A 23,672-nucleotide genomic window follows, 5' to 3' on the forward strand; every position below is an offset into this window, starting at 1 on the left:
AGGAGGTTCATGAAGTATTCATACAGCCATGGTCTCAACCATAAGTCTGGTGGAAGAGTGATGTTTTGCAGGCTCTGTGGGACTCTGACAGCTCTATCACGGCCCAGATTTGGACAGACAACCCATTTTACCTGGTCAGAGCCAGAGAGCTTAATAGGGATATTCAGATATCAGGGGGAATTGGTGGAAATCAGTTTACTCTTGCATCTAAGTACTGCCACCTTTTTAACAACAACAAAAATCACTGTCTATGTGTATTTGGTAATGCCACTGTGAATTGACTCTTGCTTGTGCAAAAGGCCTCAATCTGTTTCAGGAGCTTAACTTGCACTTCCTAGGTTTCTCAGGACAAAATCCTTCTTCATCCCAGTATCGCCCTATTAAACAGCTCTTGCTTTCCCCCTTTCCTGCAAGATGCAGATATTATGATGATTTCAGCTGTGGTTCTCAGAGCAGAAACAAGATCATTTGCTTCCTAAAATGAAATGCTACAGCCATCAGTAAGAGCAGAGAGGTCGAAGTTTTGGAAACTGCTTGCTGTCTTTTCAGCTGATACTTTGGGGCTGCTAATTATAGGACTTTCAACCATGAACACAGAGCACTGAAGATAGCTAATGAACCACTTGGCTTCTTTTGTTTAGGCAGACTCAATTATTGTTCAGCTAGCATCTGGGAAGTTATCATTAAAAATTGTTAATTTTTCTAATTAAATTCTGCCGGTTCTTTAACTTCTGTAATGAAAGTGAAGCATGAGATTGGATGGCATTACACATTACTTTGGGTTAGAATGGAGGGAAAGCAAGGGACCCTGGCTATTAAGAAGACAAGTTTTGGCAAACCACTGATTTTTAGGGGTGTATACAGCATTTTCATTTGAGTCCTTGTATTTATTCATTTTTTTAGAGTTATTAATATTACTCAGAATTTCCATTCTATTCTTTATTCACTATTCTTGGGCTCAATGGGAAACATTTTCACTTGTAACTGTTTTTCTGTTTTCCTTCCATTTGGGATATGCTTTTCAGAAAATGTACCCCTTGATGTAACCTGGGTGTAAACTGCACGGAGCTTTTATTCCAATTCCCTCTACACAGAATGCAATTTCTGTTTGGATTTGGGGCGATTTAAAATTTCCTTCTGCAGCAAGAAGGATTGATCTGGAGTGACCCTACCTTTATTGTGCGATAGAGTGCTTTTAACCCACAATATTTAAAGGCTGTTGGGACCCGTGATTGGCCACAGGTGGTCATGTGACAAACTTGCCTTAAAGGAGAAGCCCCTAATTTCTCTCAACTTATTTAGGTCTTGGATTTTTTTCCCTGCCTTCTTCGATCCTCCCCCCCCTTCAAGAAAAGAAAGGTTTTTTTCCTCCCTCCTCTGACTTCTTCGATCCTCTTCCCCCCTTCAAGAAAACAAAGAAAGAGTCTCCGTTTGCCTCCCCCCCCCTCTTCTGAGCCTCCCTAACCACGTGCAGAACACTTTCCTGTTTCAATGGGGAAGGGGGGGGCGGAGAGGAAGACTCGAGTTCAAATCGATCTGAATTCAACAGGATTGACAATGGAATAAACAAAGTAAGTGCAGACTCTGTCCCAGTTTCAAGAAGGGCAGCCATGAAGCAGCAAGAAAAAAGGATGTGTCACTGCCAACTTATGTGTAAGGATGTGTCACTGCCAACCAAGATCAAAATAATGCATACTACGCTATTCCCCTTTAATATGCATGGGTTTGAAAGTCAGACAATGAAGAAAGCTAGCAGGAAGAAATCTGATTCATTTAAATTGTGGAGGAGAGTCTTACAGATACCTTGGACCACCAAAGCCACAAATTATTGGGTTCCCGATCAATCAAGCTTGAATTCTCCCTGGGCACTAAAATGACTAAACTGAAGATCGCACTGGAAAAGTTGAAGGCCGCAGGAAAAGAAGAAGTTGAGATGGACTGACTCAAGAAAGGAAACCACAGCCTTCAGTTTGCAAGATCTGACCGAGGCTGTTAATGATAGGAGGTGATTAGTTCCTAGGATCTCCCTAAGGTGAAAACTACTTGACAGCACTTAACACACACCCTCCCCTAAAGGCAGCCTCCTTCCCAACTTGCAAAGCACAAAGGGAGACCCTGACATGACTGAATGTTTCCTGCTTTCCCAGGATTTTCCAGCCTGGGGAGAATGCTGTCTTTCCATTTCTAATTAAATAAAATATAGCATTCAGACAAGGAGAACTAAATGCTGTTCCTTGCCATTCCTTATTTCCTTGTGCTCTGGTGCCTGAAGCATCCCCCCCATCTAGCCAAGTTCTGGGACGAGAATCTAGGGGAAGCACAGAAAAAATAAAAGGTTCTAATTGTTTTTGCAGGAATGCTTGTGATTTCTTCTTTGATTTCTTTATATGTAAATAGAAAATTGCCTTAAAAAAAAATTGTGCCCAAGGCAGCTTTTACTTTAAAAAATGTCAACTGGTCTCAGAGATTTGATCTCTCCCAAATTATGTGAATCTCAATTGGTTTAGCCCTGCTTTCTAAACCAGCTTGGTTAAGAGTGACAGCTTCTATTCTGGTGAGGTTGATTTGATTCTTCACTCCTCCACATGCAGCCAGCTGGGTGACCTTGGGCTTGTCACAGCGCTGATGGAACTATTCTGACTGAGCTGTAATATCAGGGCTCTCTTGGCCTCACATACCTCACAGGGTGTCTGTTGTGGGGAGAGGAAAGGGAAGGAGATTGTAAGCCGTTTTGAGAATCCTTTAAGTAGAGAAAAGTGGCATATAAAAACCAACTCGTTTCTTCTAAACTGAGGCATTTCCTTTTGTCCCTTGGTCTTATCAGCCTTGTAAAGCGTACAAGCAAAAGAAGTGATGCTTTCACCCTTCTCACAGTATGGAAGTGTTATTTTTTCTTGGGGGGGGTGATAATAATTTTACTTCTCATCCATGTAAGCACATTGCCTATTATAGGGAGGCAGTGCAGGATATATAGCATGGTTAGCATCAGTCCCTGCTTTCAGAGAATGTCAGTCTACATATTTGCCCCATCTATGCAGAATAGATTTCCAAAGCAATCAAAAACAAGCAGACAACCCCATTTCTTACACAAAATCAAGACTGCTCTCCTCAAGTCAGAAAAGACAGCATAATAATGGGCAGAAAGTGGAAACCATGCACACCAAAACGGGTAATCCTTTTTGATATCTGCATCTGGGCCAGAATAATGAAAAGCATGCCTACTGGATGGGGGATACGCTTCTAGGTAACACTGTGTGTGAACGAGACCTTGGGGTACTTGTGGATTGTAAACTAAACATGAGCAAGCAGTGTGATGCAGAAGTATAAAAGGTGAATGCCATTTTGGGCTGTATCAACAGGGGCACCACATCAAAATCACAAGATGTCATAGTCCCATTGTATACGGCACTGGTCAGACCACACCTGGAGTACTGTGTGCAGTTCTGGAGGCCTCACTTCAAGAAGGACGTAGATAAAATTGAAAGGGTACAGAGGAGAGTGACGAGGATGATCTGGGGCCAAGGGACCAAGCCCTATGAAGATAGGTTGAAGGACTTGGGAATGTTCACGCTGGAGAAAAGGAGGTTGAGAAGAAACATGATAGCCCTCTTTAAGTATTTGAAAGGTTGTCATTTGGAGGAGGGCAGGATGCTGTTCCCATTGGCTGCAGAGGAAAGGGCACGCAATAATGGGTTTAAGCTACAAGTACAATGATATAGGCTAGATATCAGGAAAAAAAATTTCACAGCCAGAGTAGTTTAGCAGTGGAATAGGCTGCCTAAGGAGGTGGTGAGCTCCCCCTCACTGGCAGTCTTCAAGCAAAGGTTGGATACACACTTTTCTTGGATGCTTTAGGATGCTTAGGGCTGATCCTGCGTTGTGCAGGGGGTTGGACTAGATGGCCTGTGTGGCCCCTTCCAACTCTATGATTCTATGATTCTATATTCCATGTCAAGCTTGCTACAAGGTAACTGCTGAATTCTCTATGCACAGAGAGAAAAATGCCCTTTCAAATATTGCTGATATTTCTTTTGGCTTTCACTCTGCAAATAAACTGGATGCTTATTGAGCAGCTGATCCTGAAATCCTTTAACCATATTTAGAGGGATATCTTCTCATGAGTTCTGATGAACCAAATTGTTGGGAGATCCTAACATTTTGAAAATTTCAGGTGTCAAGATGAAAGGAGAGGGACAGCAGCAGCAGCAGATGCCTGAAATGAACCAGAATTCCTAGGAACTAGTTGGGGAGTAGCAGATCCGGCTTTCTGGCTGTCTGCCTCCTCCTCAGGGCAAAATGATACACAGACAATGAATTCTTAGAGCTTGCAGACCATGACATAAACCTTTGGAGTTAGGATAGATATTCTTCCTTACTGCTGCCATCTGCTTTCTCACTTCAGAATTCAAAGCCTCCTGTTTTTGAGGTTGATTTGGGGGAAATAAGCAGAGCAAAATAATTCACTGGATACTCTGAGTCAGTAAAAAATCTGGAATGAATTTCAGGGCTTGTTAGAAAAAAATAGAAGTGGCCGGATAATGGCATTTGGACTTAAAATTGCTATAAGATTTGAAACCTTTTTTTTTTGGGGGGGGGGGACTTGACACAACAGGCAATGTTATTGCTTCCCAAATCTTATCTTCACAACCTTTCTTGAAGTAGGCTAGTCGAAGACTCCAATCTCTTCTATGATCTGCCTGCTATGATTATCTGGGGCTATACAAATTCATGTTACCACTTTTCTAAAATGGGGATAATTTTATGTTGCTGTTATTTACATTTTAATGGTATGATTAATGTTTATATTTTTATTTCTGTGTTGCTTCTTCTTATGATATGGTTGCCATAAAAATATTATTTTAGGGATTGATTCAAGGTATCATGACCATTAAGGTGGGCTATAAATACTGTAAGAAATTAAAAAGAGCAGTTGGGCCAGGATCACCCAGTGAGAGTCATACCTTTGTTTTTTATACCAAACCCATGTACATACTCAATGGAGAAAGGCATTGATTTTGTATCATTATTATTCTGTGGCAGAATTATCCTGCTATTTGGCAATAGAATAGCTAGCTGTCTGGAGAAAAGATGTGCTGTCTCTCTAATAGAGGTTTTATGGGATGTTATTTACTAAAATATCCTGGATCCCAGTACTGGTGCAGTATTCAGATCTGGGATTTTTTGAAATCCTGAATTTTTCCAGGTCCAATAGACATGAGAAGATGGGGGCAGGATTGCACACCAGAAGCTGTGCTCACAGAGAGCTGTCTGCTTCTCACAGGAACAGCTAATCCTCAGCTGACTTCTCTTGCAGTACAGTTTAAAATGAGCTGCAGCCAGCCTTAACTGAGTTGACACAGAGCCCTCAACTCCCACCACCCTTGGCTGATCCTGGACTGACTTCCCTTATAGCCTGGTTTAAACTAGGCTGCAGGAGAAGCCAGTCAGGCCCAAGCCTAGTCAATGGGAGCTGTCTTCTACAGTCTCTTTGAAGTTTAAAGGGACTGCAGAAGTCCAACAAACATAGAGGTTGGAGCAATCTGCTTTTGTTTCTTGCTAGTTTTGTATCTACCAGTAATTTCTTAATATATCTTGGATTTTCTCAGGATTTTTTTCAATTTCCCCAAAAAATCCAGATACACTTGGGATGCTAAAATATACCTGAAAATATGAATAAGGTGTTTTCTAGTTATATTTTGAGTGCAGTAGATTTGAATACACACCCCTAATTGAGACCAAAAGTGTCAGAAGATTCATAGGTTGTTCCACTATCCCCACAACAATTTTGGTACAAAGCATGTGCAGACCATCAGATAAGCATGTTAACTATCTTTTGGGACAATCTCATCAACAACAAAAATGCTGAAGGTATTCACCTTGCTTATCTCAGTCCTTAGGAACCATATGACAATCCTTAGAGGTTAAAGTTCGACTTACAAAAGAATAAGAGCTTAGTATAAATTAGAGCAAATTTGCTTCAGTAAATTTGGTGCAGTTAAGGCTGTCACTAGCTTTGAAGGAGATACTGAACACCTGTTTTTAAATCACTAGAAACGAAAGGCCAGAACACTAGCCTTGAAATATCCCAAGCATATTAATTTCAATTCAGGTTATCTGATTAGATTAACTCTTGAACGATGTTTAAATCTCCCAGTTTTGTCAATCATTCCCAATATCATTGTATCTTGCCAGAAGTTCTAAGAACAGTGGATTGTTTTCTTTGATCATTGTAGACTACTTTGTTGCATGGGAAAGTAGAGTAGAGGAAAAAATTCCTCCTCTTCCTTCCACTAAATTTTATCATTTCAAGCTGCTGTAGACCAATATAGACCAAAGTTGAAGTTAAGTATATACAACTCACTCCCTACCTGATTGGACTTTCCTTGCAGTGTGCCATTAACAGGGAAAGAGCACTCTGCCAGTGATAGCCAATCAGTTCAAATTGCATACAGACAATTCATTCCCTACCTGATTGGCCCTCTTTGTGAGTGTGCTGCCAATAGGGAGAGAGCACTCTTCCAAAGAGGGCCAATTGTGGGGCTTATCTGTCCCTTTCTTCCTTTTCTTGTTGCTTGCTGGGTGGAAGAGGTGTTGGCTTCTCTGAAAGGCTATGCTGCTCTCAGCCTCTTCCTACCTTCCATCTCCCCCAGGCAAGGGAGGAAAGCCAGTGTTGGTCTCAGGAGATGGGAAGAGAAAGAGGCAGCCCCCCATGGTCTTTCCCACCCTTCCCCAGTTTTGGCCTTTGGGAGATGTGTGGGAGGGGGCAGGAAGGAGACAGCCTGCCATGGCCTTCCCTGCCTGGCCCAGCCTTTGGGCAATGTGTGTGTGGGAAGGGGGGAGGGAAGGTGGCAGCTCATTCCCCTGAGGCCTTCCTGGCCATGCCTTTGGAAGATGTGGGTGGTGGGAAGGTGGCAGCCCACCCCTCAACAGCCTGCCAGGCCTGGCCTTCCCTGCCTGACCCAGCCTTGGGGAGGTGTGATGGTAGGGTGGGAAGGAGGCAGTCCCATGCCAAGGGGCAGATAGAATGCACTGAATGTCTTAATCCTTTGGAATTAACACTTAATTACCAGAGGTATGGGCTCAGTCACTGGAAAATGGATCCCCACCTGTTTGAAGATAAACATATAGTGCAGGAATGTGAGACAGAGATACACAAATTTTTTCGAATCAACCAAGCACCTGGTATGAAACTCTCTACAGTTTGGGATGTCAGTTAGGCCTATATGAGGGGGGTCCTGATCCAGCAAAAGAATAAGATTAAAAAGAGAAAATATCAAGATTTGAAACTTATTCATGAACAACTTCGATTGGAGGAATTACACCAGAAGAAACAGTATAGACAATTATGGAAACAAATATTGGCTCTTAGATTAAAGAGAGATTGTACTGAAATTGAAAAGATGAGAAGATTATTTAAAGCAAAAGAATTTTGAACAGGAGGATAAACCTGGAAGGTGGTTAGAGTACAAATTGCAAAAACGATCTCAGAAGAACTCAATTTCCAGAATAAACTATAATGGAAAATACCATTTTTCTGTAAAGAATATTCAAGACAAATTGGTAGCTTTTTTTCAAAATCGTTATTAGTCTGAAAGGATCAGTTCTAATTTTGAAAAAGAATTGGGATACTTGCAGAATATCCCTATAACATGGTTCACAGAACAAAACCGTAAAATTCTGAATCAGAAAATAACCACACAAGAAATGTCTGATGCAATAGCAGCGATGAAATCTGGTAAAGCACCAAGTCCAGATGGATTACCAGCTGAATATTTTAAGGCAATGACTCATGTAATAACACACCTGTTTCTTCAACTTATCAATGAAATAACAAATAATTCTGATATGAGGATTTCAGAGTCTTAGGACCAAGCATCTAGAACTCTTTTACAAAAAGAAGGAATGGATCCTGGCCTTCCAAAATCATACAGACCTATTTCCTTGTTGAATATGGATTATAAAATATTTGTCAAAATCTTGGCAGAGCGACTGAAAAAAATTTATTGGAGATGTGGTGCATGAAGATCAAACAAGTTTTATGCCAAAGAGACTAATGAAAAATAATATTCATTTGGTGCTTAATGTGATGGACTATGTTCAGAAGAAACAACAGTGTTTTGCTTTTGTTTTTCTAGACGTGGAGAAAGCTTTTGACGATGTCCAATTGAACTCTCTATTTGCGACTTTGTACATCATGGATTGTGGAGAAAGTTTTTTGAAAATGATTCAACAAATATAATCTAAGCAAGAAGCTAGAATTTTAGTATATAGAATGAGTACAACACAAAAAAATTGGATAATGAAGGGTACTAGGCAAGGATGTCCTCTCTCACCTTTAATATTCAATTGGGTTTTAGAGACTCTAGTAGCTAAACTGTGGGCTATGACAAATCTTCCTGGATTACAAATTGATGGAAATGAATTTAAGATAAGAAGTTATGCAGATGATGTTTTTCTGATGTTAGTCAGTCCTGAAAGTTCTTCGCTTCATTTATTTGACATGGCAGCTATTAAAATGAGTGTTTTGACTAAACTGAATTTTCTTTTTCAGGTAATTCTGATTTTAATCAGTGACAAGATTATGGCTAAATGGCAAAGTACCTTGAACAAATTCATCTTTATACCACGCTCCGTGGCTAAGGGGGGTGGGGGTGGGCTTGGCCATGGACTGACAAATTGGGAGGTGCCAGCGCCTTCTGCCCCGCCCACATCCAGTGCCCCCATTACACGCCTTCCCGGGGACATGCCAGCAAGGCGGCCCAGGCGGTGGAGCCTTCCGTGCAGGCCTTGGAGCTCCGAGGGGGGGGATGCTGTCGAGGGGGGGCAGGGAAGGCTTCCTGCGGACCTTGGAGAAGGCGCCAAGGCCCGCGGGGGGTGGGAGGGTACCCCAGCCCCTTCAAAGCCCATCCTTATGGACGTGCTTTGAAGCCTAGTTTGGAATAATAAGAGAGATAGAGTGGCTTTTAGAACTCTACAAGATGATAAGACAAGAGGTGGACAGAATGTCCCAAACTTAAAACTGTATTTACATGCAGCAGCACTCTTGGATTGCAAATTGGGTTATGCTGCATCAGTCGAGGGACATGAGTTTTGGAAAAAAAAAACAGGGCTAGGTAGTGGATTACATGATCTGCTATGGCCCATTGACAAAAGAAAAGTAGAAAGGACTGCTTTGAATTTTTGGGCCAAGAATTTATTTTTCATTTGGGAAGTACACCACTGTTGAAATTGCCTATTGAGGCATACTTTAATAAAGAACAACAACAAAAAAAAACAGGCTAGTCTGCTTTAGGTATAAGGAGATCCTAACAGCTATAGGAAGAAGAAAAACCCATGATATTCTCATCAAACAAGGCACTGATATCACTTGGTTGGGATATCATCAAGTTACCTCCAGGTTTAAGTCTGAGTTTCAATCGCAATCTTGTTCAGTACTAACTGACTTTGAAAAGAAATTATTTCAGGTGAAGCCGCATTTACAGGGTCAATTGTATAAACTTCTATTAAAGTATGACACTGAGTCAGAGCAAGTTAAACATTGTATGGTGAAATGGATGATGAACTTGAATTGTATTATTCCTTTAGAGGAGTGAGAACTATTATGGAACAAAACTGTGAAACGGATGAAATGTCAACTATTAAGAAAAAATTGGTATAAGATATTTTATAGATGGTATTTGACTCCTAAGCTGTTAGGTAAAATTTCTGGGAACTTTAATATAAAGTGCTGGAAATGTTGGGAAAAGGTTGGTTCTTTTTATCATATGTGGTGAACATTTTTAAAAAATGCAAAAATTCTGGGAAAAATTTTTTTAGAAGGCATGTTGAAAGTTAGATTTCCACTTTCTTCTGAATTTATGATACTCATTGTGTTATGGGTTAGTGTTCCTCGAAAAGCTGGTGACTTTTTATTTGATGCAACAACGGCAGCACGACTGGTGGTGGCTAGGATGTGGAAACAACAGGGCACACCCAAAGTCACTGATTGGCTTGAGAAATTGGGAGAGTTGGCCAGAATGATGAAGCTTACAAGTCTAATGAACAATCTCTCTACAGATGAATTCCAGGAATTCTGGAGCTATTATATCAACTATCTAGGTAGTTAGTTAAGGAATGTATTAGAAGATGACAAGGCATAATGGATTATATTCTATGTTTTATGTATTTTTCTTATTCTCTCTTTTTTCTGTTCTAAGTGAATTTCAATAAAAGCTGCTTTTACCAGCACCATAAAAAAAGAGAGGAGACAGCCCCCTCCCACAACCTTCCCTGCCTTGCCTGCCCTTTGGAAAATAGGAATGGGTGAGAAGGAGGCAGCTTATTCTCTATGGCAGTGGTTCTCAACCTTGGGGCCCCAACCCCATTTGGGGTCGCCTGGCCCATTCTGAGGGGTCACCAGGTTGACGGCGGTGCAGCGGCAGTGGTTGAGAACCGCTACTCTATGGTCTTCCTTGAGAAGCCTAACCTTTGAGAAATGTGGGTATGTGTGGGAAAGAGGCAGCCCCCCTGTGCCCTTCCCCACCAGCCTGGCCTTTGGGAGATATGAAGGAAGAGGCCCGGTCTTTCCTGCTTGGCCCAGCCTTTGGGAACTGTGGAAGGGGGGAAGGAAGGTGGCAGCCCACCCCCCTGCAGCTTTCCTGTTCAAGCCTTGGAAGATGTGGGGGATGGGAAGGTGGCAGCCCACCCCTCTACAGCCTGCCAGGCCTGGCCTTTGGAATACATGGGGTTTGATGGAAAGGTGGGGACAGTGGTGATCTATTTAGACACTATGGTATGGGGGTGGGGTTAAGAGAGCCAGTGCCTCTCCAAAGCATCTGCTTTCTCCAGGAGCACTGATGCCTTCCTTCCCTCCTCCCTTCCTTTCTCCATCTTTCTTTATTTCTCTTTCTTCCTCTGTCTCTTTCATCCTGTTGTTCTCTCTTTCATCTTCCTGATGGTTTCCAGGTCCCCACCTGGAAGTTGGCAGTCCAGCTGGCTGCTTATGAAGGAGGAGTCCAGAATCAAACCCAACTCCTGAGATTTGAGTCTGCTATTCTTTAACCAGTTCACCACACTGGATCTCAAGATTGAACAGGGAACGGGAAGGAGGGCCAGAACCCAGGAAGGTCACAGTGCAGTATACATGCTAGCACCCTCTATATTCCTGGGTGCAAAGAGTTTTGCCTGGAGTCTTATATATAAAGCTAATTTCTACAAACACACTAACTCCATTAACTGCTCATCAATACTAGGGGATAAATCAATACCACAATTCCAAACATTTCTTTTATTTCTTTTACTTTTTAAAAGAATAGTTGGATAGATAGATATAGAATAGAAAAAGATTTGGAATTTCTGGATAATCCCAGTGCTCTTTTTCTTGGTCAGAACACCATGAAACTTTATTCCTAAATCATTCTTCCTCCTGGGTCATTCTGACATACCCCTAGAATTATTTCCAACAGATGAAATTAGAACTATTTTGAAAGAGCTGTCTAGTTGCTATTCATCCCCCCCCCCAGTTGAATATGAATCTTAATTTCTGCTCAAGACTTGACAATGGAGGGAATTAAGTAGTGGGATTCCACAGTGGGCAGTACTGAAACGGGTACTGTTCCATTTGTTTATAAACCGTCTGGAATTAGGGATGAGGAACAGAGTGGCCAAATTTGCAGATAACACCAAATAATTCAGATTGATGAATACCAAAGCAGATTGTGAGGAGCACCAAATGTCTCCAGACTGAGTGGGCAACAACATGGCAAGTTACTTTCAATGTATGTAGAAAGAAATATACATTTGAGAAAAAAAGCTAAATTTGTATTTATAGAGCCTGAAGTGGCAGTGACTGACCAGGAGGAATCTTGAGGTTGTGATAAATAGTTCAACAAAAATGGTGGCTAGTGCACCAGTTCAAAAAGCAAATTCATCTTAAAATTTAGAATGAAGGGGGTGTTAGAGAGAAATTACTTCTCTTTTATACGCTCTGTGCTATATAATTTTCTGATATAGCTGGGTATTGTGTGTTTTCCAGTCTGTGTGACTGTGGTCTGGCAGTTTTATTCCATGGCATTTTATCCATAACCATGGTTGGCATCTTCAGAAGTAGGACATGGCAAGATGGGAATGTCTATGTGGCAATGTGTATGATATATATAATAATATAAGTCTGATATACATAGCTTTATACTTCATTTCTCCTTTCTGTATCCCCTTTATATAACACACACACACACACAAGCTTCAAAGCCTGTCCCCTCCCCTGGCCTGGGTCGCAATGCAATGTTAAGCATGAACCGAATATAGAAAAATAAAGATATCAGTCTTAATACAAAGTGCCAGCTAGTCAACGCCATTGTCTTCCCCATAACAAGCTATGGATGCAAAAGCTGGACCCCGAAGAAAGAAGACAGGAGGAGAATAGATGCTTTCGAATTATGGTGTTGGAGACCAATGCTGTAAATACCATGGACAGCCAAAGTTACCAACAAGATAGTTTTAGAGAAGAGCAAATCAACTATGTCATTAGAAGGGAAGATATTACGGCTAAAGCTCACTTACTTTGGACTCATCATGCGACCAAACTCGCTAGAAAAATCAATGCTTAACATGGTCAGCGGCAAAAGGAAGCGTGGTCGCCAAAGGATCCGCTGGCTCGACACGATCAAAGCTGATACAGGGATGACCATGAACCAACTAAAAGAAGCAGTCATTGACAGAAGCATATGGCAAAAACTTTCCTATAGAATCACCGAGGGTCGGACATGAATGAACAGATAACATCATCAAATACATGTGGAGGATTCTATTGCACCATGAACCTTACAAACCAAACCAGTTCATTTGATGGCTAAAAGTTCATACTGGTCCATGGTTTGCAAACTGGCCATGCCATGAACTACAAACCAAACCACATTTTCCTGGTTTGTGTGCATAGGTATAATTCTGACTACATTGTTTTGTATATGTCTGAGAGTATGGTGGCTTTAGTTGGCGTGATTTGGACCTCTTAGTTTCTGTAGTTTGGGATGTGGTTGAAGAAGTTCAGTGTTGATGTTGGCTGTGTTCTGAGGCAATACACTAATTATGATTAAGGCCCATTGAGGGCCATTTCTTACTGTTCTCAGATTGCACTTTGAACGATAAAACTCAATCTTCTGTCTTACAACATCTCAGTTTTCTCTGAAAACTTATGGCCAATGCAGCACTGTAGTTCCATGGTGTAATCGTTAGCATGCTAAATCCAGTGAGCTGTGTCCAAATCCTGGTGGCAATTAAAGTTACTTTATTTTTAGAGCCAGGGTAGTATATTGGTTAAGAGTATCAGCCTAGTATCTGGGAGACCTAGGATCAAATCCTCACTTGTGCCATGGAAGGCCCTCACACAGTCTTAGCCTAATCTAAGGGTTGTTGTGAGGATAAAACTGCTTTGGTTCCCCATTGGGTCCCCCATTCATTTAATAAATAAAATGCATACCCAGCAATATGGAAGGCTCATTTGCATCTATTTTAAAAGCAACACTGAAGTATTTGTGTTTCTCAAAAGCTTCCTATAAAAAAGTAAAATAATTCAGCCATCACAGCCCAGCTTTATCAGGTCTTCTACTTGAGTTTAATGGATTTCTATGGTCACTGCTTTCGCTTAAATTAAAGACTGGGCAAGGGACCAGTGCTTCAAATCTAATCTCCAGGAGGGTTTGTTGCAGTGGCCAGTTCAACAAATGAAAGGAGTTTAAAAAAAATCCAACCAGCCTCCAAAATTAAAGATAAATGGACTGAGCAAGAGGATTTGAGAAGCTTTTGGCTCTGATGCAGAGCAGAAATTCGGGCTATTATAGATCATGGCATATGGGGGGGAGGGCAGGCTGCTGCTTTGCTCTGCCTGTGTTTGAAGAGATATTAGTTTCAATTTGCATTTTCTCCTCCTCTCACCCCATTTTTCAATACTAATTTTGTGTGTATTGAGGCTTGGCCAGTCCTATGCACCCTTGGCTATAAAAAGGTAAAGGTATCCCCTGTGCAAGCACCGAGTCATGTCTGACCCTTGGGGTGACGCCCTCTAGCGTTTTCTTGGCAGACTCAATACGGGGTGGTGTGCCAGTGCCTTCCCCAGTCATTACCGTTTACCCCCCAGCAAGCTGGGTACTCATTTTACCGACCTCGGAAGGATGGAAGGCTGAGTCAACCTTGAGCCGGCTGCTGGGATTGAACTCCCAGCCTCATGGGCAAAGCTGTCAGACGGCTGCCTTACCACTCTGCACCACAAGAGGCTCACCCTTGGCTATACACAACTGTAAAGTGGGGGCAAGGCTCCATTTCATGAACCATTTCATTTACAGCCATTGATACAAATAACCCCCACACACACACCCACACACACACACCTTTGTGAGAACAGGAAATGTTTTTAGGTTGTTCAGTGTAGGCTCTTTCCTCTACACCTCAAAGAGACCACACATTGCCCCTCTTGTCATACAGAATGGAGTTCCTCTCATAAGCTGTAAAGAAGGCACAGAATACATATGGACCTACCTGGAAATAAGTCTCAGCCTTGGGAATCATAAATGCCTTGAAAGAAAGAAGTTCAGTGCTGTTCATACATGGATTTGTGTAAAAGCTCATTGGCCCCATCCATGAGATCCCAGTCTTTGGTAAAGTTTGTTTCCTGTTACATCCAACACATTGTGTCAGAGCCTATAAAGACATCATACTGTTGTGTATTAATTATCTACCTGTGTGTACAGGGGGGAGGGAGAGATATTGGTGCTGTTATCTACGATATTATAGATGTCTCACTGCACTGATCTCCTCCTCTGTTGCAGCACTGCAACTCACACCTAACCTCTGGATGGTCTGGTCAGGAGGGGAAGCTGTAGTGAGGGTAGCAGCCCATCGGCTGTTATGTGGGTAGAAGCTCCTTAAAGAGGTAGTCTTGTTCTCTTCCTCACCTTATGATGACACCTTGCTGGCGGCCCTTCCATCCCCTGACACGCTGCCACCATCTGGAGAGAAAGAGATTGTGCCACACATCAAAGACTAGGTGGCCCTCCCCTGCCACTGCCTCCCAGCACTGGTATTTAGAGGTTTGCTGCCACTGTATATGGATGGCATCACAATCCCTCCGGTGGACTATCTTTCGCACCACTGCTACACTGGGTTAACATTTATATTGAGCTTTGCACTACATCCCCATGATTTCTTTCAGTTCAAACCCAATCAGCATGTACTTGGAGCCTTTCCACACATGGTTAAAAATAGCATTACGCCAGTTGAATGGCATAGTGCTAAGCATTATTGCGCCTCCCGGCCGCTCCGCACCTTCTTGCCACCTCGCTCTTGTCTGCCGCCTTTCCACGCTCCTTTCACATCACATTGCCTGCTTGAAATGGCAGAAGAGAGCAATGTTTATATGCAACTCTCTTCTGCCCGCCAATCAAGCTAGGCAGCCAATTTCCCTTTAAAGGGCCTGTGATGCCCTTCTGGAGGGGGGCAGCTCTCCAAAGGGACTGGGGTAGGAGAGAAAAGACCAGTTTCCTTTTCTCTCTGTCTCTCTCTCACACATCTCTTTAGCCAGTAATGGAAGAATGCTTGGATGGGAAAGGGAGCGAGCAAGTGAGCAAGCAAGAGGTGCAGGTGAAAGGGGTAGAGAGGGCTCAGTTTGCAAATTACACTGCAAGCTGGAGAATCAGCTGGTCTGACTTCACTGCACTGGAAATGCTACGTCCAGCTGTGCCCCCTTTTAATGCCATATGCTCCTTTGGCTCTTGCTACCAGCCAACCCAAGCGTGCATCTTTTTAAAGTTCCAGCAAGTCGCTCACTTGCAAAATCCAGACCCCCCCTGCCCATTTATAGGCTACTCTTGGATCACCCAACTTCAATCCTCAGTGACTTTCTCCATGCTCAGCTTGCCTTTCTTCTCCTCTCAACTTTCTCTCCCCTCCCCTGCCCAGTGCCGGCTGGGAAAGTTACTGTAATAATCTCATTACTAGCAGCTGGCCCCTGGAGGACACACTCACACTTTGGGAGGTGCATGGAGGGGAGCAAGTGGGGAAGGGGCAGAGGGAGGGGGCATTGCAAGGGATGCAGCCCGAATGACGACAGGTTGGGAAGCTTCTCTTTCTCTCTCCCTACTCCCCTTCCTTTTACAATTTTGCCAGCCAATCCAATCGGCACCCTCCTTTTTGTGCTGGGGGGGGGGGTGACACCGCACCAAAGAGGATCCAAACTCTCCCAAAAGCCTGTGTGTTGAACAAAGGATTACATTAGATTTTATAATATTCCATTGAAGGCAGGGAAAGATGATGCTTTCGGGTCAAACCAATAACCTGGGGTCTCCACCCCCTTGCACGTCCCACAGGAGAAACCCATTGCTATTATGCTAAGTCACCTGAAAAAGGTTAAAAAGGTAAAGGTAAAGGTATCCCCTGTGCAAGCACCGAGTCATGTCTGACCCTTGGGGTGACGCCCTCTAGCGTTTTCTTGGCAGACTCAATACGGGGTGGTTTGCCAGTGCCTTCCCCAGTCATGACCGTTTACCCCCCAGCAAGCTGGGTACTCATTTTACCGACCTCGGAAGGATGGAAGGCTGAGTCAACCTTGAGCCGGCTGCTGGGATTGAACTCCCAGCCTTATGGGCAAAGCTTTCAGACGGCTGCCTTACCACTCTGCGCCACAAGAGGCTCATGAAAAAGGTTACAAAAGGCAATTTCCCATTTTTTCTCAATCCTTTGGTAACATAAACAATGGCATGATATAAACAATTGTCTCTGGCCTTGAGAATAGAACATATCATATACAGTCATAGAATCATCTTTAACCCCCCCCCCCCCATTGGCCACTTGGACCGTCCTCCGAGGAGCACTCCGCGGCCAGGAGAAGGCCGCGAGTCTCGGCCGGGGGGGGGGGCGTCTCCCTTCCCATTCCCTTTCTCCCCTTTCAAAGCCCATTTTTATAAATGGGCTTTGAAACTAGTAGAATCATAGAGTTGGAAGGGGCCATACAGGCCATCTAGTCCAACCCCCTGCTGAACACAGGATCAGCCCTAATCATCCTAAAGCATCCAAGAAAAGTGTGTATCCAACCTTTGCTTGAAGACTGCCAGTGAGGGGGAGCTCACCACCTCCTTAGGCAGCCTATTCCACTGCTGAACTACTCTGACTGTGAAAAACTTTTTCCTGATATCTAGCCTATATCGTTGTACTTTTAAACCCATTCCTGCGCGTCCTTTCCTCTGCAGCCAACGGAAACAGCATCCTGCCCTCCTCCAAATGACAACCTTTCAAATACTTAAAGAGGGCTATCATGTCCCCTCTCAACCTCCTTTTCTCCAGGCTGAACATTCCCAGGTCCCTCAACCTATCTTCATAGGGCTTGGTCCCTTGGCCCCAGATCACCCTCGTCGCTCTCCTCTGTACCCTTTCAATTTTATCTACGTCCTTCTTTAAGTGAGGCCTCCAGAACTGCACACAGCACTCCAGGTGTGGTCTGACCAGTGCCGTATACAATGGGACTATGACATCTTGTGATTTTGATGTGATGCCCCTGTTGATACAGCCCAAAATGGTCAAAAACAAGTTCTTGGGCCTTTTATTACAAAACAGTCTGGTACACTAAGCTTCTCTTTACAAAACAATAATTAAGAAAATTATTAATTCACTCCCCCCCCCCAATAATCAGGTATGAGGGCAGGACATCAGGGGTAGAAATAGTGCTTCTTTGCTTCCACACATATTTTTTATTGGTGGCTTGCTGGTTGCTCTCTTCTAGCTCACATTTTTAAACTGGGGGAATCCACTTTATGAGATTCTCCAACTAGTGCTTTAAAATGGAAGATGTAGCCAGCATTTGCTGCCTGGACTGGATGTGGGCGACGTCATGTGGAGCACCTGAAATATAATAACTATGTAAGATAAGGATTTCGTTACATTTAATGGGTGCAGAGAGGCCCTTAGACGTAGAATACTTTTGTTCCCCTAAAGGAGTGACCATAGAGAATCATAGAATCATAGAGTTGGAATTAAAATTAACAAACCGTTAAAAGCCCAGTCATAGAAAACTTAGCCATAAAAATCCAAACTCAGCCAGAGCATAGCAGCTTAAAATTATTGTCATGAAGCATTTCTCAGCCTAGATGAACCAGCTGTAACAAATAATTTTCAAAGATCAAACCCCATACTTAGAAGCCTGGATCAAAAGAAATGTTTCAGTCCAAGAGAGAAAATGACAGCTGCAAAACAAAACCTTGTTGAGGACTTGGTAGGATTTAGATCTGGCTGCTCAGTTATGGAAAATGTTTTGTCCTTGCTCACAAACAAATGGGCTTGTGTGTGTAGAGGAGTAGGCTGGCTTTTTGATCCCCTTGTGGGCTTGAAGGTCACATTTGATTGATCATTTAGAAACGCTATGAAACAAACTTGGTAGTAAAATTTGAACCACCACTTAATACCTGAACTCATGGTAACTGTTACAACTGCTTCCGTTAGAAACACAGCTTTATTTTTAACTGACACTGTTCCAGTCACTCAGGTTTGTTGTCCTCTCAGAGGCACTACTGGTTGTGGTGGAGGACCAAAATATATAAAAAGAGAATTGCTCTTCCACAGCTGCAAAGGTTACCCTCTTTGGCACACTTTGAGAGAGAGTAGTATAAGCCTTACCTTAGAATCTGAAAGATAGCCTCAATGAGACACAGGAACATTGGATAGAGGCTAAAGGAATAAAGTTTACTTGCTCATATATACATCAATATATCATGCTCTCAGACCTGGCCTCTTGCCAGATTTGGGCACCAAAAGTTTACAAGTTTCAGAGCAATACAGTTCTTACATGCTGCTAAAACAAAGCTATTGCAATGTATTGGAAACTGCAATGAAGACAGCCATGTGACAATGTGATTGAGCACAAAGGCTCAGCTTCTCTTCCAGTGTGAAGAGGAAGTAGACGGCCCCACCTGGGACTATGGCTCTGATTACTTAAGAGAACAAACTGTTGTAAACTGGTTCTTGGTAGAATGTGCAATTCCTGAACTGCAGCCAGGCGTCTCTGCTGAGCATGTGACCAGGACCTTGCAGTGTTGAACAACCAGCCCTTCAGGGTAGGCCTGGACCAAATAACTTGCTGATTGTATTCCAACAAGGTTGAACACAGATGAAACTGCTTTAGAATTAATCAATCAGTTGGTCCATCAAGCTCATTACTGTTGGCTCAGACACTTAGAGCCAGTTTGGTGTAGTGGTTAGGAGTGCGGACTTCTAATCTGGCATGCCAGGTTCGATTCTGCGTTCCCCCACATGCAACCAGCTGGGTGACCTTGGGCTTGCCACGGCACTGATAAAACTGTTCTGACCGGGCAGTGATATCAGGGCTCTCTCAGCCTCACCCACCCCACAGGGTGTCTGTTGTGGGGAGAGGAATGGGAAGGCGACTGTAAGCCGCTTTGAGCCTCCTTCGGGTAGGGAAAAGTGGCATATAAGAACCTTCTTCTTAGTGGCTCTCCAGGATCCATTAAATACTGCATCAAATTATCTCTGGCAACAACAGACAAAATCTGTTTAATGGATCACTTTCTGTTTCATATAACTTTGTCACTTGTAACTACAATTTACTGCAGTTTGTCAATCCATATAGGTTTTTAGAACATTTTCGTTGTATCCAACATATGTGTTGCTAAGTCACAATTTAAAAACAAACTAAAGAGTGTGTTTACTGACACATGATGGGATGATCTTAGGACAGTTCCACAGTAAGTTATGTTTATGATTAAGAATGAACCTGAAATTTATTTAAATTTTAATATACGCAATAAATGCAAAGATAATCATCACTGGTGGCTCAGACTCTTAGTGGCTCTCCAGGATCTCAGGAAGAAATTTTTCACCTATGACCTGATCCTCTTCACTGGAGATACCAAGGGCTGAACATGGGACCTTCCGCATGCCAAGCAGATGCTCTGCCCCTGAGCCATGTTCCCTCCATGAGTCAGATCTGTGAATGCTGTGATGTCTAGTTTGGCCACTGAGAACAAACTTGTGGAATTGTTAGAAGCCTATGACTGCTGCTGGTCAAACTTGCACAATGTATTATTTGTTCTCTAACAATACTTGGAAAGCTTTGTGTTACTGGCTTAAATAAGGAAGAAATTTATGTGATATATTTCTCCAGAATTTTGGTAGCACACTTTGGGAAAGTATGACTGCATCTCCTCCCAAGTAAGGAGAATTCATACAAGTTACTGTAATTTTCTAATCAATACAGTGTGTTCACAGAATTGGGAAGCAGCTCTAGACAGTAACATATGAAGTACGGCCTTAAGCAATAATCTTATTAGTTGCGCAGGTTCTTATGGGAGAAGGTAGCCCTTCAGGTAACCTTCTAAATTCTTGCTACCAGGCCATTGGATGATGTATAGATCAAAAATGCAGAGTTTGAAGTGTGCACAGAATGAAGTGGAGATCAGTGATGCTTACCAAGCATCACTAAAATATGTTCAGCGTTGCACGGTATGGCTAATAAGGCAACTTCTGAATCAGTTGAGAGTTCCAAAAAGTTTTCTTGGAGACAGGCTGGATATAGATTACATTTCAGTAACCCAACCTGGACATTACCATGACACAGAGAACTGTGGCAAGCCCATGTTTTCACTGGAGCTGGTGGACTGATCAAAATAAATAGCAGCTGCTCTGGGCCCACTAGCATAGTGCTATTCATGTTTCCTATTCTAATCCAAAGTGCTAGGGACCAGCCTTTCACTCTATCAGCACATGAGCCAGGTGCAGTCAGATGATTAAACCATCCCTTTTAAGGCCACAGTTATAACAGACTAAAAGCAAAGCTTGTAGTACTCAGGAATACAATGGGTGCTAGGATGCACACCTGTACTGTGGCCTTCCTAGGAGCTGGTTACTTGGCCAAAGCTCCTTCCTACCCTTGGACTCTTGAGGCCCTGCCACCAAGCCTCAAGGAACATTCCTGACCCAGGGGGTCACCATCCTTCAGGTGCAACCTGGAAATCTCCTGGAACTGGACTATAGAGATCTGTTCCCCAAGGGGGAAATGGCTGTTTTGTAGGGGGGACTGTACAATGACAACTCATTTCCAGACTCCTGATGAAAGGGCTTGCTTGGGAGGGGGGAACTCTGTGGCAGAGAGGTTGCAGGCTGGGAGGGATTTGCAGGACATTTCCAGGCAACAGAGATCAATTCACCTGGAGAAAAGCCCTAGCTTTGGATCCCATGGAGGTGCAGGGATGTCAGGCTCCAGGCGGGAAACAAAGAGAAATGCTGGGTGGCAGTAATTGCTAATAACAATAAATATCAGATACATAAACTTGTCACAGGGCCATTCCGCATTTGTTCAAAATAGCACAATGGTTACAAATTGAAATCGCTACTGTTTTGCTGTTATGCACAACGTCGTTGACAATCTGCAACACTCCTGAAACCGATCCGCAAAAAGCGCTTTGTTGTAGCGTTTTCAGGGAAATCCCCAAAAGTGGATTCACCCTCCAGAAAGCGCTACACTCTTGCAACCAATCTGCAACACTAGTGGAAAAGTTCTGTGCGTTACCATTGTTGCGGTTTCTGCAAAGTCCCTCCCCCTAGCTCTCTCCTCTGATCTTCCGGCAAAGCGATCGCCATTTTTTTTCCTTGGAGCGAGCAGAGATCAACGCACTGGCGAGCCTCCATTTACCCAGTGAGGCTTCCCTGGCTGCAGTCCCTCCCCAGAGCTGTTTTAAGTCACCAAGCATGAAACAACACACAGCCCCGTTTGCTGGTTTATTTTCCCTTTATTTTTCACTGTATTTTTGGCTGAAAATCGCGCCCGTGCAGGGGGGGGGGGTTATTTTTTTTCACTGGGGGGGAGCGTGGCAACAATGAAATGGCAGCTCAAACACCACCTGCTAGCTAGATGGGTCTCTCCCTTGCAACGAATCAACACAGATTCGTTGCAACATGTGTGTGTTTGTTTGTTTTTTAAAACCTTCCTTAAAGGGAAAGGGGCTTTTTGGGATCATGATAACGGCTGCCAATTGGCTGCTTGACAGCCAGGGGTGGGACAAAGCTTGGCAACATCGCTTCCTGGCTAGCGATTTTTGCAGAGACCAGAAACCTGTGGGAAACAATAGAAACGCAACTGGATTCCACTACAAAGCCAGGTATGCATAACGACAAATTCCACAATTTAAAATGCCGTTTTTTCATTCCACAACCAATTTGCCACATAGATCCTGGTGCGGAATGGCCCACAGTTTCTTCCTTTAAAGAAAATATTTGATAGCAAAATTTGCTTAAAGAACTGAAAATATTTCAACCAATAAGTTATTCAGTTCAGTTCAATGTCAGAGTAAATAAAAACAGTTTTATGTTACATTCAAACATGGAGACATTGGTTGGCAAAGACCTTACAGAGGATTTCCCAAATACTGCCTCTGTGTCAGCTTTTCTACCATTGAGAAACCCCTGAAATATTCTTCAGGTTTCAAGAAACTCCTGAAGTGGGATCTCTAGGTCCCACCTGGAAGCTAGCATTCCTGCCACTGGTCAGGGGTACCAGCCTCCAGGTGGGACCTGGAGAACCCACAGAATGAAAGCTCATCTCCAGACTGAAGAAATCAGTTCCCCTGGAGGAAAGGGCTAGGGACAGGGATGGAGGGCTGTGTGCACTCCCCCATACACATGAACATGAACACACACAGAAGCATTCCTTCTTCTGAAATTTCAAATCTTAACCGCACAATCACCTCTCCATGTAGGAAATACCTCCTCGGATTGCTCTGAGAAGCCATTGGCCAAAAGGTCCATATTTAAAAGAAAAGAATCCCATAACAGTCAATGAGCAAGTCAAAAAAGACTTACACCATCGTCATGCAACAGCTTATTCTGTGCTCTAGCTACATATCTTTAAGGCAATGGCAGTTTGTACAGCTTGCTTTAGTGGTTAAGAGCAGCAGCTTCTAACATGGTGAGCTGGATTTGATTCCTTGCTCCTCCACCTGCTGAGTGACCTTGGGCTAATTACAGTTTCTCTCAGAGCTCTCTCATCCTCACCTACCTCACAGGGTGTCTGTTGTGGGGAGAGGAAGGTAAGGGAAGACTATTATAAACCACTCTGAGGCCCCTTTGAGCAGTGAAAAGCTGGGCATAAAAAACAACTCTTCTTCTGCTGGGAAGGTGATGCTGGGAAACAGTGTCTCCCCACCTCCACATGCCCCTCTCATCTCATGGTGCTTTTGTGCCCTGCCTACACTTTCCCCATCTTTGACACCATTGGTCTCAAATTTGCTTTTCTGTGATAGTCTTGGAAAGATTGCAGCAATACCAAAGTGGTATTCATATGGAAAGGGAAAGTCTATATATTCCCAGTCCCATCAGCATTATTTTCTCTGCTGCAATTGCCTGTGATGGTTATCCCCAAAGCATTCCTCCCTTTTCAGATTGCAAATAGCAAGCCTCACATGACTTACTCATGTGTAAACATTCCCAGGGCAGAAGCTTTTCCTAGCTGCCCTGGGTCCCAGAAAGCTGGCAGGGGACATAGCTGGGCCCCACACAGCCTCCCTCAAGATGGTGCACAGAGGCTGCATCAGGAGGCGTCTCACTACCCCCACCTCCAAATCCTCCAAGGTGAAAGAGGCCAGGAGACCCAGGCAACTTACTGGCAGCAGGACAGCTCCTCTTTCACCCAGCAAACCGCT

At 43.4% G+C, this 23,672-nt stretch overlaps 1 long non-coding RNA gene across 1 annotated transcript in view; it reads right to left on the minus strand.

Moving 5' to 3' along the window:
- Nucleotides 1–23,662, minus strand: part of LOC143831318 (uncharacterized) — a 63,010-nt gene extending 39,348 nt beyond the window's left edge. Inside the window, exon 1 of the long non-coding RNA XR_013228818.1 lies at nt 23,634–23,662. This is a non-coding gene — a long non-coding RNA (uncharacterized LOC143831318). The remainder of the gene's footprint in view (nt 1–23,633) is intronic.
- Between the last annotated feature and the right edge of the window lie 10 nt (nt 23,663–23,672).

This window comes from Paroedura picta, chromosome 3 (assembly GCF_049243985.1).
Source record: "Paroedura picta isolate Pp20150507F chromosome 3, Ppicta_v3.0, whole genome shotgun sequence".
NCBI classification, from domain to species: domain Eukaryota; kingdom Metazoa; phylum Chordata; class Lepidosauria; order Squamata; family Gekkonidae; genus Paroedura; species Paroedura picta.